Below are 14415 nucleotides of genomic sequence, written 5' to 3' on the forward strand. Positions count from 1 at the left end.
AAAGATTTACTAGGCCCTACTGGGGTAAAGCATTATATTTGTTTCTTGGGAAGGTGAATTTCCTATCGTCAAGGAGCTTATAATCTAATAAAGATGAGCATACCAAATAATTATCATAAATGTTTAAAAGTGATAAATGGCACAAAAGGGAAGGGAATATAGAAAAGATATTTGTACTGGAAAGTATCACAGAACGTGCTATGGGAGAAGATCCGGAGCTTGAAGAATGAGAGAAAAGTATTGAGGTGGGGGAGGAGGAGCATATTCCATGGAAGGAACATTGTGAGCCAAAGCCCTGTGTCAGTAAAGCATAGAGAGTGCTTGGGAGGACAGGAAATAGTCCAGTTTTCCTAAGATGTAGTATTTATGAAGGTAAAAGATAAGCCTGGAAAGATGGATTGGGGCCAGATCATGAAGGGCCTTGAATGCCAGATTAATTCTTTGGAATTTATTTTATAAAAGTAGAGAGCCAATGAAAATTTTGGGACATTTATTCATTCAACAAATATTTTTACAAGGGCTGACTCTGTGCCAGACTCTGATCTAGGAGCTGGGAATATGGCAAGTAGAAAAAATAGGCCAATTCCTTGCTCCTGTGGAGCTTAGTGGGGTAGATGGAAAATAAAGAAATAAACAAAGCAGGGTCATTTAGGGTGTACTCAGCTACAAGTAACAGAATACGTCACATAAAGTTGTAAGTAGGAAAGACTTTCAACAATCTCTCATTATACGAGTCTGCAAGTAGGTGGCCCCAGGGTTGGCTCAGGGCTTAAAGATGAGAGTCCCAAGTGCCGTTCTTCTGATCCTCCATCCTTGATGTTGGCTTTCTGATTTCAGGCTGCTGTTGTTCAGCTCCAAAGACACAAAGAAAGAGAGGATGGTGGTGGTGGTAGCTCTTGAGTTCTCTTTTTGTCAGAAGCAAACTCTTTCTCAGAAACCAGTCAGCAGACTTCTCTTTACATCTTGGTGGCCATAACTGGGTAACATGGCCATCCCTACAAAAACAAGTATTTGTCATTTTTGGTTCCTATCATGGGAAAGGGATTTTCTAACAAGGAAGAAGGGGATGGGAATGACTGTAAGCATTATTAAGCGCCCATAGTGTCTGCCATAGCTGCTCTCAAGAAAAATGAATGGCGTGTCTGTGGCTAGGCTGAATTATGGTGTCCTGGGTGAGACATTTGCATTTCTGAGCCTCAGTTTCCTTATCTGAAGATTGATCTCCAGGGTCTTTTCCTACTTTAATATTCTCCTATTCTGTTTGTGATTCCAGGCGTCTATTAGAATAATTTGGTAAGAGGACCAAAGAACTAGGACTATGCTTTTGGATATGGAAATGGACGAGGAGATGAATATAAGATATATTTGAATAATAAAATCAATAAGTGGTGGTGCCTAATTGGATGTGAAAGGTGGAAGATGGAGTCAATATGACACAACTACTTTCCACTTCCATCTAGGGAAGGAGTAAATGGGCTCACATCACAGGAGGCAGGGTTTCAGAGAAGAAATTATTTACAGCTTTTACATGTGAAAAACCATTTCCTGGATGTTACAGTTTTCACATGGAGAAAAAACTCCTCTGGTATGACAATCAGAGCAATTCATCAACAATATTGTCATTGAAATTTAATTAGATATTTATTTATGTGAATCTTTGCATTATGTTTTTCTTCTCTGCTAGACTGTAAATTTCATGAGGACAGAAATCGGGTTTTTCCTACTGGCTGTATATCCAGGATATGTGGTGTTCAGTGCCTAGCACATCCTAGGCATTCTTGCATTCATTTATTCACTCAATTTACTCATATATATTTACTAAAGGAATAAATGAATCAAAGAATGTCATAATGACTTAAACTATTTTTGTGTGTAGCTGATTATGCAGTTAAGGTATATATCCTCCCAGCTGGAGTGGACAGTTGTTAGTCTTACTAATCATTCATCCTGTATCAATATCTATTTGCTTTTGTTGCCATGAATGCATGGTCTTTAGTTGTGAGAGTCTCAAATGAATTTCTGAAGGAAATACTACGACTTTCTCTGGAAATTCTTAAGAAAAGAGTGGCTGTGCATTCCAGTATGGTCATAAGTAACATTGAAATGAGAGGCTCAGTAACTGACACAGTGACCTCTTAGTTCCAAAACGAAATGTTTGCTGAGTGTGTTCAGAAATGATTTGCCTGGGCTGGTCTGGTGGTACAGTGGTTAACTGCACACATTTGCTTCAGCGGCCCAGGATTCACCAGTTCATATCCCAGGTGCGGACATGGCACTGCTTGGCAAGCCATGCTGAGGTAGGCGTCCCATATATAAAGTAGAGGAAGATGGGTAAGGATGTTAGCTCAGGGCCAGTCTTCCTCAGCAAAAAGAGGAGGATTGGCAGCAGATATTAGCTCAGGGCGAATCTTCCCAAAAAAAAAACAAAACAGAAATGATTTGCCAATGGTTTGAATATATATATATATATATATATATATATATATATTTTTGTAAGGAAGATTCACCTTGAGCTAACATCTGTGCCAGTCTTCCTCTGTTTTGTATGTGGGACACCTCCACAGCATGGCTAGTGAGTGGAGCAGGTCCACACCTGAGATCAGAACCCGTAAACCTGAGCTGCTGAAGTGGAGTACGCAGAACTTTAACCACCCAGCCATGGAGCCGGCCCCCTGAATATTTAATTTGATTGACAATCATAGGGGAAAAGTCATGTTAAAATGCTAGTAAATATCTTCCTTAAGCTTCTAACTAGTTCTATAAGAATGATCTATCAAAACATTTAAGTTATAAAGAATCAAAGGATTCAACCTTAAAACAAGTGCAAATGACAATTCATTAAAAGTAGAAATATGAAAAATCTTTAGAGACCCTAATTTCCTTGCTAATTAGGAGGAATATGGTACTAAACTTTTGGAAACCAACATCAACATTTGGTTTGTTATTTTTAACAAAGCGTTCATTATGATATTTAATAGAGCTATCAAAACATTCTTTCCTCACAGCCAAAGATTATTCTAATCTGTAAAAGTATTTTCTGAAATGCTATAGAATTGTCAAGGGGGATGAGGAGGAAATCATTGAAAAAAATGGCGTTTTTCTGGAAACACTTATTTTTAAAACTTCAACACCCCTCAGATGTTTTTTCTGCAGGGAAGGAACTTTTAATACCTACTGTTTCACTAATGAGGCTCAGCTGGTCCACCATCCTGGGTAAAGTAATGAAGCTTATATCTATGTAGATACAGCCCAGCTGGTGTGCAGAGAGGCAAATTGCTCAGGAGAAAAGACCTCCTTGCATATAAGACTCATAGATTAACTAACCTTTGTGTTAACAGAGGAACTGAAGCCTGAATTCTAAAAGATTCACGACTAGAGGAGTGAACTATAATTTCTAAGTCTATGAACAGGCCAAATATATTTTATTCTTACTAACGTTTTTGCAAAGACTGAGGAACTATTTTTAATTTCCAGTTTTAGGATCTTGCTTAAATCACTTCTCAAACTTGTCTCTGAAAATTTTGCATTCTCTTGCAACCACAGGATTATTTATTTGCCTAAGTAATCTGGGAGTAAGTGTCCTACCTGTCCACAAGTAACAGGATAATAACGTGTGCAAATGATAATATAATTCTCCCTTTTGCACATTCACAAATTATAAGAATGATGGGTTGACACAGAGCTCAGAGCTAAGGCAGTTAATTCGTCCTCTGGAGTTGGCCTAAGTGGAAGGTCGTTGAACCAAAGTTCTGCTCTTCTCAGGGTTGCTCTGTAGGTGCATGAGGAGCTAGTGGTAGACACTGTGAATAGGGACTGGACGCCCGCTCTGTGTCTTCTTCCAGACCCACGTCCCAAAGCCCTTTTGCTTAAGCAAAAGGCTACGGTTGTATATGCCTTCACATCACTAGGTCCCGGAGCGGCCTCCAGGAGAGGACGGAAAACGCTGTTTATCAGCACTAATCAATGGCAGGCTCTTTGTATTGGCTTTCGAAACACAAATTGTTTAGCTTAATCTTCCAACAAAGCTAAGAGGGAGATATATGATTATCTCCATTTTCCGCAGGAGGAAACCGAGGATTCTGTGGACCTCTGATAGCCCTCCTTAAACTCAGCAAGGAGTGGAATGCATTTATGTCCCACATTTATTGCTTCTACCTTTAGTAATGATGTCTTTAGTAACAACATTCACTGTAGCTAAATCTTCTTCATTAATAGAGTCCTGAACTTGATACTTTTTTATGTGTAATTATACATCTGATTGAAAAATGCCAGTTGTGTGTTGTATTTCTTAAACTTTTATCTGTAGGAATCAGGACAATGTTGGCTCTAAAATAATCTTTTTTAAACACACAAAATTCTATTATTGTATCATATCATGTTTTACTTAATCCAGGAAATATTTGCTCTTTAATCCAAGTACTTCCTTGGTAATTCTAGTTTACCAACATTGTGTGTGTGTGTATACGCATGTGAGTGTGTGCAATGGACTGGATGTTTATGTCCCTCCAAATTCTTATGTTTTATCCTAACCCCCAATGTGAAGGTATTAGGAGGTGAGGCCTTTGAGAGGTGATTAGGTGATGAGAGTGGCGCCGTCAGGAATAGGATTAGTGTCCTTATAAAAGAGAGCCTACAGAACTCCCTTGACCCTTCTGCGAGGAGGACACAGGCGAAAGAACCAGGAAACAGGCCATCTCCAGACACCAAACCTCCTGGTGCCTTGATCTTGGACTTCCCAGCCTCCAGAGCTATGAGAAATAAATTTTTGCTGTTTAAGCCACCCAGTCGATGGTATTCTGTTATAGTAGACTAAATGGACTAAGATAGTGTGTATGGGGCCTGCCCAGTGGCGCAGCGGTTAAGTTCACACATTCAGCTTCTTGGTGGCCCGGGGTTTGCTGCTTCGGATCCTGGGTGCGGACATGGCACTGCTTGGCAAAAGCCATGCTGTGGCAGGCGTCCCATGTATAAAGTAGAGGAGGATGGGCATAGATGTTAGCTCAGGGCCAGGCCAGTCTTCCTCAGCAAAAAGAGGAAGATTGGCAGTAGTTAGCTCAGGGTTAATCTTCTTTAAAAAAAAAACAAAAAAAGATGGTGTGTGTGTATGTGTGCATGCAAACACATTTTGATGATTTAGGATAAATTCCACGTGGATCTACTTTGTGAGATGTTTTTCTCTTGTTCCCATTTTTCTTTTGGTTGTGGATACTCCCTCTCGTCCCATATGTCTGACTGTTGTAAGAATTCTCAGAAAACACAGCACCTTCCCTGAAAGGAAAAGAAATGCAATTCCTTCTTTTTGTGACTGCTCCCCTGACCTTCCAGCGTTCACCGACGAGGACTTGCTGAGACGCTCGCTCTCCCAGACTTCAGTTTATCCCTGATGCTGCAGAATGTGTCACAACTGGAAGGCTTCAGCGGTTCACGGTCAGTGCCAGAGTCCTCATTAAGAAAGGGCTTCTCTGACTCAGCCAGAGACAAAGTACATTTCTTGCTAGGAATGTGCTAGTGTCATTTTAAAACATTGGGTACACAGAGGCAGTTTCCTTTCAAAAGTGAAAAAGAATAAATTCTAAGAGTACTCCACGAAAAAATATTCTTTTGACAAAATATATACACAAATTCATTTTCAGGCAAGATTTGGTCTTTTTGTACAATTTAATGAACATTTAAGGAAAGAGGATTTAAAAAAAATCTGTATTTTCTTCGGTATGCTATAGAATAACACCAAGAACAAGTTTTTGTTTGGTTTTATTGGTTTCTGTGGAATATATGATTTGGATTCATAAAGAGGCTACTTCAGTCTCAAAAGATAGTGAAAATAATAAAACCATTCCTATAGAATGGCCTCTTTTGTGGGTGCTAAAATATACAGAGCAGTTAGATGTTTTCTTTTTTTCTTTAAAGATTGGCACCTGAGCTAACAACTGTCGCCAATCTTTCTTTTTTTTCTTCTGCTTTTATCTCCCCAAATCCCCCTGGTGCATAGTTGTATATCTTAGTTGCAGGTCCTTCTAGTTGTGCTATATGGGACGCCACCTCAACGTGGCCTGATGAGCAGTGCCATGTCTGTGCCCTGGATCCGAACCAGCGAAACCCTGAGCCACCTCAGCGGAGTGCACAAACTTAACCATTCGGCCATGGGGCCTGCCCCTGTTAGATGTTTTCAAACAAGTTTTTTTTCCTATTTTGGAGATAAGGGGATTTCAAATTAGTTGATGGAGAGAAAGTCACATTGCTCGATATCCAACTAATAATAGCCAATTCTCAACAAGTGCTAATAGTCATATAGTGCCTACTATGTGCCAGGAGCTGTTCTAAGAGCTTTATGGATGTCGGCTTATTTCTTCTGTCCGACAGTCTTATGAGGTAGGTATTATTGTTATTCAGATTTCACATATGAGTAAACTTTGGTGCACGTTCTCAGTTGCTTGCCCAGTGTCACATTGTAGTGGAGCTGGATTTGAATACAGGTGGTCTTTCTCTATAATTTGTACTCTGAACCACTAGGTCATACTACTTTGTTCCAATGTGACCCTGAGTAGTATTTAAAAACTTTGCTATAAAGTTGTAAGCATATTTCTTAAGACATTTTAATCTGTAAATAAAGGTACCATTTTCATGTCTCAACCTTTTTTCCAACTGCCTTTTCATTTTTAGACCTTTCAATTCTGCCTGTGCCCACAAAGATGCCAGGAGTTCAGGACTAGTAAGGATGAGCTCCTCTCACAGTAGGTGATTAATAAAACATCTCTTCAATGAAGGAAAATGTGATCTTAAAGAAAGGCCTTACTTTTCCCTTTCCTATACTAACAACCCCAAACGGAACCAGACGTTTTAAGATCAATATACAACATACAAAGGATATCCACTGTTTCTCTTTGCTTGAGACTCTTTCGCTTCTTGTAGAAGAATCCATCTTTTCTGTGAAGAAGTCATTCCATGCGGAAGGGTGGGGCTCCTGCCCCTGCCATTTGCTTGACCACACACAGGCAAGAGCACATGACCCTGGCTAGTCTTAGCTCATGAGAGTCCTCCTTCCCCGGGTCACAGTGACTGGTTCAGGGTTGTGCATAGGATCCAAGCAGGCAAGTGCCTAACTTGTTGTCTCTCAGCTCCAAATCCATCCTTCTTTGCCTTGCTTTGTGATCTTGAAGCTGGGCTCTGTAAACATTTCTCCTTTACCTGCTGGTGGAATGTTAAACCCCATCTATAGAGAGGGATGGAGTGACCCTGCAAGGCAATAGCAGCAGGAAGATACTTCCCTCCCAGGTTCTGGTCCTCCACTATTATCATTCTTTAGGGTGGGAGGCTCACAGCTGCACAGGAGAATTGTACTGTACCCTCAGGCCATGCTCTCCCCATCGGCAGCCATCCATACCCTCTGGCAACAGTTGACTGCTTCTACAGACCAGTTGCAACCTGTCTACCCTCTCCCATGATGGTAAACTGCTTCTCTTGGCTGGTCCTGGCTGGTGCCCTATGGCAAGTTTCTTTACCACCAGCAGGCTTCTGGTACCTGTGTTAGCCATGCCCTCTTCAAAGAGGCCTGAATCTCATCCTTGATGGGGAGGGGGATCCTTTTGTCCTTAGTCTTTTATTGTTCACTCATCTTTAGTCTAAAGTTAGTACCTGCTGTTTTGTTCCCTGTTTAAATAATCAGTGTGGTTTCTGTCTCCAGACTGATAGAAAGGTCTCTGAAATTTTACGTAGAGATTTTGGAAAAAAAAAGGATGGTTTCTCTCTCCTTACTGGATCAAGAGCTGTAAATACAAGGTAAGCTGGAGCTGCTGGAGGCCATTGTTCCCAAACACAGAGAGGCTATTTTCAGTTAAAAAAAAAAGATGAGGTCATGAATAGAGATAAATAGATGTGAGAGACAAATGAAGATGGAGAGAATTCTGATGACAGCATTTGGCCCCTTAGATCCAACCATGCCAGAAGATGGTCTTCTGGTCCTATGACCAATAAATTCCCTATTTTTCCTTAAGCTGGATTTCCGTCTCTTAAAACTGAAAGAATGCTAATTATGATATGAAGTAGCTTTGCCGCAAAAGAAGTAACCACTCTCATTTACTTTTCATTTTTAGTTTTAGTACTATCTTTAATTTTAAAGGGATCACTTACTTATTTGACTTTTATTCACGATCTCCTGGAAGGCAACCTCTGCAGGCTGTCTGCTGTCAGCCCTCCTTCACTGAAGGGGGATTGCAGTGACACACTGCAGTGTCCACCACAGGGGTGCCTAACTTAGTCTGAGAAATCAGAAGAGGCCTTGCTGAGGAGATATGTTAACCTGATCGTTCAACAAACATTTACTGAGTCCCTCGATATTATGTACAAAGTACTGTGGTGGGTGGTAGGGATACAAAACTCAATAAACTCCCCTACATTTAAGGAGATTGTATTAACTATGTGCTTTATTTTCTGTATTCTGATGCTTTGATGTCTGGGGCCTTGCTTATCCTGGAGGGGTCACGCCCCTATCACCTTCCTAACTGGGCTCTCATACTCTGCGCCACCTGCCATAATCACCCCAGGGCCAAGGACCCGACATCTGGGGACAGCCCCTGAGCCCCAGAGTCTACTGAAATCAATCTAACTAGCCTAAGCTTTCTCACCCTGCCTTGCTCATTCCTTCCGGTGGAAACCACAATAATGACTCTTGCCCGTGATTTCCCACTCTCCCTCTGCCTCCTGACAGACCCCAATGCTTCCTCATTTGGTTCCCGGTGGTGTGGCATGCCCCCTCCCGTTGGGATCTGTGAATCTGACAAGCCATCTTTTCAAAGGCAATTGTCTCCTGATCTGTTGGCCTTACCGAACCTCCAATTTTCTATTTCTACATTACATTTTAAAACAGAGACAATGTCAGGGAAACTTTGAAATGTTTTTCTCGTCCCCACTAATCTAAAGCTCCTTGAAATCAGAGGCCACACCCACCTTATTCACCATTGTATCCTCCTCATTAACTCTCAGTTACTATCATAATTGTCCTACACGGATTTCCAATCATTGTTCATCTACTATTGCTTTATTCATTCCTTCTTTCTGATTTCTACCAAATCCGCTCTACCTCAGGTCGTATGACAGCTAACTAGGCTCACTTTTCTTGTCACTCCCTTCATCTTTCCTTCCTTCAGGTTCTTGTTCAGGGTCAGTTCAAATGGCACCAGATGCAAAGCCTCTCCTGACCATCTCAACCAGGCGTAGGCCTTCTAGTTCTTTAACTGCCACACTGATTTGTTTCCCACTTTAATTGCACACTCTACCTCTTGTTCTAGTTGTCTGGGCCCTTGTTTTATCTCTCTACCAGATTGTAAGCCTCTTGAAGAAAATAAGTGTATTTTAGACATCCCTATATTCTTAGCTTCTAGCACAACGTCTGGTAGGAGGTGTTCCACAATCGTTTGTTGAATGCATAGAAAAATACTGGATTCTATACTCCTTCAGTGCAGGAATCATGTTTAACTTTTCGTTGTATGTCCTGAAATGTCTATCACAAGATCTTGCCTATAGATGATCTATAAATATTTAGTGAATTGAGTAAGCCTATGAAGTAGGTGGAATAAGTTGTCTTAATAATCCCATTTGACAGATAAAGAAATTGAGGCTCAGAAAAGTTAATGTTTTTCCTAAGGTCACCAGGGTAGAATGAAGTAGTATAGCTGGATTAGAACCCAGATACTTTGCCACCTACTCCGGAGTATTTCCTGCTACCCATCATCACAGTAATAGCTGGCCTAACTGTGTAATTCTTAAGTGCGAGGAAGATAAGAATGTCATTGAGAAGTCTCTCACTAGGCAAGGTCTTGTTCTCTATTATATATGTTGTTGTGGACTGAATGTTTATATCCCCCCTAAGTTCATATGTTAAATCCTAACCCCAAGTGTGATGGTATTAGGAGGTGGGGCCTTTGGGAGGTAATTAGATCATGAGGGTAGGGCCCCCATGATGGGATTAGGGTCCTTGTAAGAAGAGGATAGTTAGCTCACTCTCTTTCCTCCAATTGAGGATACAAAGAGCGGTCAGCAGTCTGCAACCCAGAAGAAGGCTCTCATCCTCTGACCAGGCGGGCACCCTGCTCTCAGAATTCCAGCCTCTAGAACTGTGAGAAAGAAATGTTTGTTGATAAGCCACTTAGTTTATGGTATTTTGTTTTAACAGCACAAACTGACAAAGACATGTTTTTGAAACCCTCTTGATTTTCATAAGATTAGAAATGCATCATGACCTTTATTGACAATAGATACTTGGATATGTCTCCAGTATTGATTTAATAAAAGGTGAGCATTTAGAATATCATTGCTGCCTAAGATGAGGAATTGGCAGGTATGAGTATTTAGCCTTATTTTTTTGAAAATGACACATCGTAAGTTGATCTGAATCTCTTTGATTTCCCAGAATTTTTACTGGCTGGGTTTATTCCACACACACCTCCCCCCTACCTTGGCAATATCTCATGAGCTATTGATAAAGTTCTAATGCAAACCCAAGTGCCAGGATTAACCATAAAAGTGCGTATTCATCAGGGTCTAGTCAAGATGCAGGAAACACAACTGTTACTTTGACAGAGAAAATACAAAGAATTGTTGACTAGGTATAAAGAATCTTTAACTGAAAACGTAAAAGCAGCATTCTGTGTCATGGATGTGGCAATTGCAGGAAGCAACCACCATGCCGTGGGACGGGGAAAACAAAGGAAAGAGCTTGAAATGATAAAGACTTAGAAACTTAGAGAAGAGGCCCCATGAAGCCAAAAGTCAGGTCTCTGAGGAGGGATACTGTTCTTGAAAGATATACCAGGGATTGTTCTTAATTAGGTATGGTAAAACACGCAGACACAGAAATGATTTTCATGAAGGAAGAAGTTTATACTCACAGATCTCTGGAAACAGGAGGCCAAGCATTCCATGCAGGAACACATGGGGAAGCACAGGGTGGCTCAGGAAGCAGAAGGAGGAGGAAAAAGCATGGGTATAAGCCTTTATTGTGATCTCCTTAGGAAAGGCAAGGCAGGGCATATCAACCAGTGAAAGATTAGGTAGTTCGAATAATTTCTGCAGTCTCTGGGCTATAGAAGTGGTCCCTAGCTATCCAGTACCTGGCCCTGGAATGAATTAGGGCAGGGGGAATATTGGCTTGGCGTGTGTGAGTTTGATAAAGGAGGTGGTTGGGGTACAGGCTCTGAATTGACTGGTTTGCATATAAGGGCATGCCCCTGGGCAAGGTTTTTGCTATCTCTAGAAATTAGCTACCCCCTGGGAGGGGCAATCCCTCAGGGTCTGCAAGGTCCCCACAATGTCAAAGCATCATAACATATAGAAAATAAAAATCATGGTTAATATAGCTCAGCTCAGTTTCTGAGTTCTGAGGGCTGCCAGCTACTTTCTTCCCACAAACTAAACTTCCTCCCTCCTCCAGGATCAGAGCAGGCAGCTAACATCTAGCTTTCCAAGGGGAGGGAATTTCTGACCCTAATCACTGAACATAAGGGCAATCCAAAGATTCCACACTGGAAGTGGCGACCTAGATATTCCAGGTGTCCTAGAAGAATATACATATCCGCCTCCTCACCTCACTGAGAGACCTTCTCTTCTAGGCTCTAGGTTCATTAACAAACATCAAATATCTGCTGATAGCAGAGATGTTAAACTGCTTTTTAAACTGGAGAGAAATGTAGAGGCGCGTGATGAGCATTATTACGGTTATCTTCTACCTCTTCTGCGCCTCCTGCTCTATGCCCCCGCTCCCCATTGCCAGAACTCAGGAGATTGCAGGAAAAAAAATCTTCATCCACAATAATTGCCAGCTGAGTTTGTGAAAGGATATGTTTAATTTGTAAAAGTTATATTTCTCCAAAATGTAAGCTTTTATGACATGAGTTGGGTAGAAAATAGAGCCCAAGACAAAGTGTTCATGCAAATGTTTAATTGGGGAGTGCAATCCCAGGACAGCAAGAGCGAGGCGGAAAGGAATGGGAGGCAGAGAGGGAGGTGGAACACTCCTGCACTGGTCACAGCTTCAAAAGAAAACACAGCTGGCACTTTGGGCACACAGGATGCCTCCAGATAGGCTATACGGAACCATTGCATGTTGAAGCAGCGCACTGTGAGAAAGAAATGAAATGAATTTATCTGTTGGTTCCTTCCTGTCTTCTGACTTTTACTGGTCAAAGTGTGCCCCATTCATGTTGTGTTATTTGACACCTTTGGACAACTGATGGGGAATCCGTATCCCATGCTTCACAGCACAGAACATCTGTGGGTCTGTAAGACTGGACTTCGTGTTGGAGCTGTCATAGCTGCTGCCATGCTGGGTACGATGGAGGTCATGCCAGCCTCCAAGCTTCCCTCTTGGAAGGAGGAGAACTTCAACAGTGTTAGGAGGAGAGGCAACAGTGGCAGTGGCCAGAGCTTTCCACTGAGCAAGCGGAAAGGGGCAAAGGGCTAATGTGAGGATGTGCATAAATTGGATCTGACATAGATAGTAATGGACGAGGTGGAAATCAGAGATTGGAAATATTTGTAAATATAAATGAAAGTAATTGGAGAAATGGAAAGTTCCAGAAGGATATGTCTGGCATATGGATTTGTAGAGCATGGGAGACAGAGGCCTTTGTCAACACATGGAACTAGAGTGTGTGTGTGGCGGGGGCAGCCCTGGCTCAGGAGGCAGGAGACCTGGCTCCAGCTCCCTGTCTTCTCTTAGCTATAGCATCATCTTGGATTAGTGTCTTCATCTTTCTGAGCCTCTGTTGTCTTATTGAAGAAATGGGAGAGAATTAAAGCTGACTTTTTTCAGTTCTAAGATATACGTTTCAGAGAGACAATTTCACAGGAGTAATCTACATGTACAGTCTTTTCAAATTTCCCTATATAAAAATGAGAAATTAGGGGCCGGCTCCGTGGCCGAGTGGTTAAGTTTGAGCGCTCCACTTCAGCGGCCCAGGGTTTTGCCAGTTCGGATCCTGGGCACGGACATGGCACTGCTCATCAGGCCATGCGGAGGCGGCGTCCCACAGAGCAGAGCCAGAAAGAACTACAACTAGAATATACAACTATGTACTGGGGGGCTTTGGGGAGAAGAAGAAGAAGAAGAAGAAGAAAAGGAAGATTGGCAACAGATGTCAGCTCGTGCGCCAATCTTTAAAAAAATTTAAAAAAATAAAAATGAGAAATTATAGTCAAGAGCATTATCAGACAGAAACTCATTTTTTAACTAGTGGGTCTGAAAATGAGCTACTGCACTGGGAAGTCAGCCAATCTGAATTCTAGGCCTGGCTGTGTCAGCAGCCAGCAGCCAGCAGCCAGCAGCCACATGTAACGTTTACCTCTGGGCTTCAGCAAAGCTCAAGCTCTGGACTCCAATCCCCTTGGCTGGAGTCCCACTGTTAGCACTGACCAGCTGTGTTGTCTTGAGCATGTTGCTTGATCTCTCTGATTCTTTTTCTTTATCTGTACTATGGGGTCATAACAGCACCTGTCCGGTGGGGCTGCTGTGGGTACATGTACATCAAATGCCTGATGTAAGTGTGCACTCAAGTGTTCATTAGTATTTCCTTAATTGTAAAAAGAGGTAGACTAGGACTCATTTCAGCTCCAACATCCCATGATTCCATCCTCTGATTCATTACTTATTACAAATGCTTAAGGAGCATTTATTATCTATGTAGTCCTGTGCTACCTGTCCTCGGGAAGCATACAACCTGGTTGAGACAGCCACATAAGGTTAGAAACCATACACAGTAATCTACACTGTTGTGACAAGAAGTGATATCTTAAAAGCATAATAAATCTTCTTTAGAGTTCTAAGATTGTTGACTTACCAAGCACATTATTCTGGGAAAAGGCCCTTTGTCAGTGTTGGAGGATATGCTTACAACAGGTCCTTACAGTTCTTTAAAAAATTATTTTGCAGATGTCTATTAGTATATTAGTATATGTTCAACTGATAACTATTGGAGTATTGTTGGAAGAAGTGTCCACATTGGGTTTAGTCCTAAAGTCTGAAGCATGGTAAATTATATATCATTGCTTAGTCTAAGTACTCTTTATAGTGATATCATATTTCTAATGGAAAAAAATTAACATTAAAATTAATAGTAAACTGGTGACTTGAGTTGAATTGAAATGGAAATACTTTCTGTTGCCATAAATGTTACCATGGTTAGGATTTTAAACTCAGTACAAAATACTCTACCCAAGAAATAAAGGAGCATGTCTTACTCACCAACAGCAAAGACTCGCCAACCATTAGGGAATCCTACATTCAAAAATCCCATCCGATTTGAATTACTAACACAGAGAAGAGAACTAGGAAAAGTGTGTTACTTCAAAAGTGTGTTTGGATTAGAAAAGAGTTCATTTTTAACAAATAATGCTCGGCAAAATAGAAAAATTTGTAGTATTATT

The sequence above is a fragment of the Equus quagga genome, chromosome 3 (assembly GCF_021613505.1).
Source record: "Equus quagga isolate Etosha38 chromosome 3, UCLA_HA_Equagga_1.0, whole genome shotgun sequence".
Classification (NCBI taxonomy): domain Eukaryota; kingdom Metazoa; phylum Chordata; class Mammalia; order Perissodactyla; family Equidae; genus Equus; species Equus quagga.